Raw genomic sequence first — 4,488 nt, forward strand, 5'->3', positions numbered from 1 at the left:
GCCTGACTAATTTTTGTATTTTTAATACAGACAGGGTTTCACCATGTTGGCCAGGCTGGTCTTGAACACCTGAACTCAGTCTGTCCCCCTCAGCATCCCAAAGTAATGGGATTACAGGCGTGAACCAACGCGCCAGGCCCTCACCATACTTTATTTGTGAAAGATATAACCAACAGATCATCACAATAAAAATAATTTTTATTTATTTGTTTTGAGATGGAGTCTGGCTCTGTCGCCCAGGCTGGAGTGCAGTGGCGCAATCTTGGCTCACTGCAAGCTCCGCCTCCTGGATTCACGCCATTCTCCTGCCTCAGCCTCCCCAGTAGCTGGGACTACAGGCGCCTGCCACCAGGCCTGCCTAATTTTTTGTATTTTTAGTAGAGATGGTGTTTCACCATGTTAGCCAGGATGGTCTCGATCTCCTGACCTCATGATCCGCCCACCTCGGCATCCCAAAGTGCTGGGATTACAGGCGTGAGCCACCAATTTATTTTAATTATTTTTTGTGGGTACAAAGTGATTTTTATTTTTTCTTTTTGTGGGTACATAGTAGGTATATATATTTTGGGGGTAAAAAAATGAGATGTTAAGATACAGGCATGCAATGTGAAATAATCACATCATTATTGTGATTAATGAAAGAATGGTGTAACCATCCCCTCAAGCATTTATTTTTTGTGTTATACTTATTTTCTTTTAAACCGTATCAGCCGCAAAACAAACAAGAGTCAGGTTATATAATTTAAAATGTTAATTTATTATATCTTAACTGGAAGTCTTAGATAAGATTCCTTAAACAGATCTGGCTGTGCTTCTAAGAGCGATCTAAACAAATAATATAAATATATATATAAAATCATAATATAAAAAAAGAAAGAACACTTGTTGCTAATGGTGTCATCTATATTCATATGGTGATAGAACAACATAATAATCTTCCATTTCTTGCAATGTTTTGATGAACATTACTCCAGATTACTCACAAGTTCTAAGGAATATATTATTAGAATTCTTCCTATGCTAGAACATGTATGTTGAAGAAAGCCATTTCATTTTCCTAGATTCCTTCCACAGTATCCATTAAACAGTGTTGTAAATTCAAAATTACATTGTTCCATTCCTTTTCATGTATTTTCCTTGCTTCCGGTTCTCTTGTTTTTCCTGAATGCTGAAAGCAGTTTTTAAGCATCTCTGACCTTCACAAATAAGTGTGGATTTTTAAACATCTTAATGAAGGTGCAGAAAATTCACCAATTGTCCTTGTTTCTAATCACCATTTTCACTCAATACTCTGGCACTGTGAGCAGTCACTCAGATTTGTCTTCAGATGCTGTTCTGCTGGCTGCCAGCCAGGAGGCTGTGAAAAAAACTATAGCCCAAGGCAACACGACTCAGTCCACAGGACTGCTGCTTTATTCCTTGAGGATTTGAAGTCAGAGCTCCTTATTAGTGGCCTCAGGATTTATGTTTCAGGCACACCTTGGGTCTAGTAACACAGGCCTTGTGACCATCCAAGTACCACAAGTTGCAAAAATCAATCTGCTTTTCACTGAAGGAGCCTTGACTTATTTACTATGTCGTCTGAATTTCTTTAAAATAAACTGATAGTGGACACATCACATTAAACTTCACTAGCCCAACCTGATCATATCTTTCTTTGACCTTTTTTTTTTTTTAAAAAAAGGGCTTCTAAACTCATATTTAAAAATACTATTGCCAGTTTTACTCCAGTATTTAATTTTTCCTGTGTGTGGTAAAATCAGAACAGGAGAAGATATAACACTACGTTTTGTTAACTGAGCATTGTCTTTTATTTTTTGTTCATTTTTACTTCCTTTTTATTTCATATTTATATGTTTACTTCTATCCATCACTGTATTAGCCATTTTTCCCTAATCATGGTCTTTTTCTTAATTTATCAGATTCTTTTGAGAGGAACCCTAACCCATATTTTGATGCCAAAACTGCCTAAAAATCATCCATGTATCTCACTTTTTCCTTAAGACAACATTTTCAGCATTCCTTTCACTTGACTAGTATCCTTCAGGATGCCCTCTGAGGGTTGTTAGAGATGTGCTAAGGCGAAACCACAAAATATAATATAAATGAGAGCTTTATTTTACAGATGGCTTCTGAGCTTGTATCAGTAATCTTCTACTAGACTATTGTCTATCTCTCTAATCTACAAATAAGATTGAACCAATCATCTGAGATGTGAGGATTTGACTTAAAAAAAAAAAAAGAAAAAAAGATTGAACCAAATTAGAACTCTTAAAAGAGCAAAACTGTTTTAACTGCATGAGGACTATTCTACTAGGTATCTGCACGAAAAGGTAAAAAGTCAAAATGCCACAGCTGACCCAACCTTTTCATTCTGTCATGCTGGCTTCAGGTAGAGAAGGTTGAATAATTTGATTATTCTTTATAGAGGTTGTATAAATTTATAGTTCCAGTGCCTTCATGGCTCCTATAGTGTGGCTGAATGATTGAGGTTATGGGTCAGGAGTTCAAAGTAAAGGTCTGTTGTGATTGGCATCAGATGATTTCCTCTGCCCTTGCCACTAGACTTGTCTACCTGAACACATCCAGCTTCTAGCTGATGCCTTGTTCATACGGCTGCTACTGCAGATTGGGACAGTCAATGGCTGATTTCCTCTGAAAATGCAAGAAAGACATTGGGATTCTAAGTATTTATAGATCAATAATCTTTTTTCCCCAGCTTCAATGAGGTATACTTGGCAGATAAAAATTGTAAATATTCAAGGCATACAATGTGATATTTCAATCTATGTATATATATATTGATACATATGAAATGATTACCATGATCGAGCTAATTAACATATCCATCACCTCACATGGTTATATATTTTTTTGTAGTGAGAATACTTAACATCTACTATTTTAGCAAATTTCAAGCATACAATACATTGTTATTAACTATATTCACCATACTGTATATTAGGGCTTCAGAACTTGCATTTAAACTGCAAGTTTTTACCTTTTGACCAATATCTCCCCATTTCTCCTAACCTCAACCTCTGGTAACCACCCTTCTACTCTCTGTTTCTATGAGTCCAGCTTTTTTAGATTCCACATAGATGCGAAATCACATAGTGTAGGGTTCTTGTCACACAACCAGGAAAGATTAGGCTTGCAGACACACAGAAGGGTGAGAAAAATGTAATTTATTGGTCAAAAAAGAAAAAAAGGGAAACAGAGATTCTCAGCAAACTAAGAGTCCTGCTAGCAGGTTTCCCACCTCACAGATTGAATTCCAGGTTACCAATCAGGAAGAGGAGAGGCCAGGCTCCTCCCCACTGCCAAAGTGAGCAAACCTCCCAAGGCCCCACCCCAGTGCACACTCACTCCTCCCAGTAGTAGTTGTCTTTCTGTGACTTGTTTATTTCACTTAACATTATGTCTTCGGGTACATCCTTGTTGTTGCAAATGACAAGATCTCCTTCTTTATCAAGATTGAATAATATCCCATTGTGTGTGTGTGTGTCTCATTTTCTTTATCCATTCCTCTGCCAATAAACATTTAGGTTATTTTCATATCTGTTTTTTGTTAATGATGTGCAATGAACATGGGAATGCAGATAAATTGTCTTTTCTGCATTAGAAAAAAAACTTTACATGACATTATTTTGGCTATTTACCTTGTAGAACTCTAGACATAACATTTTCATGTTAATAAATGGTTACTGTTGTAACCACCCAATGGGTTCACCTTGCCTGCTGCCTAGATAGAGCCAATTTATCAAGACAGGGGAACTGCAATAGAGAAAGAGTAATTCATGCAGAGCCGGTGGTGCGGGAGACCGGAGTTTTATTATTACTCAAATCAGTCTCCTGGAGCATTCAAGGATTAGAGTTTTGTTTTGTTTTGAGACAGAGTCTCGCTCTGTCACCCAGGCTGGAGTGCACTGGTGCAATCTCAGCTCACTGCAAGCTCCACCTCCCCGGTTCATGCCAGTCTCCTGCCTCAGCCTCCCCAGTAGCTGGGACTTCAGGTGCCCGCCACCACGCCTGCCTAATTTTTTTGTGCATATTTTTAGTACAGACGGGGTTTCACCGTGTTAGCCAGGATGGTCTCGATCTCCTGACATTGTGATCCGCCTGCCTTGGCCTCCCAAAATGCTGGGATTACAGGTGTGAGCCACTGCGCCAGGCCAGGATTAGAGTTTTTAAAGACAACTTGGGGGATGGGGGGAAGCCAGTGAGCCAGGAGTGCTGACTGGTTAGGTAGGAGATGAAATCTTAGGGAATTGAAGCTGTTCTTTTGCGCTGAGTCAGTTCCCGGGTAGGGGCCACAACATCAGATGAGACAGTTTATTGATCTGGATGGTGCCAGCTGACCCATCAAGTTCAGGATCTGCAAAATATCTTAAGCACTGATCTTAGGAGCAGTTTAGGAAGGGTCAGAATCTTGTAGCCTTCAGCTCCGTGACTCCTAAACCATAATTTCTAATCTTGTGCCTAATT

This window comes from Nomascus leucogenys, chromosome 7b, assembly GCF_006542625.1.
Source record: "Nomascus leucogenys isolate Asia chromosome 7b, Asia_NLE_v1, whole genome shotgun sequence".
NCBI lineage: Eukaryota > Metazoa > Chordata > Mammalia > Primates > Hylobatidae > Nomascus > Nomascus leucogenys.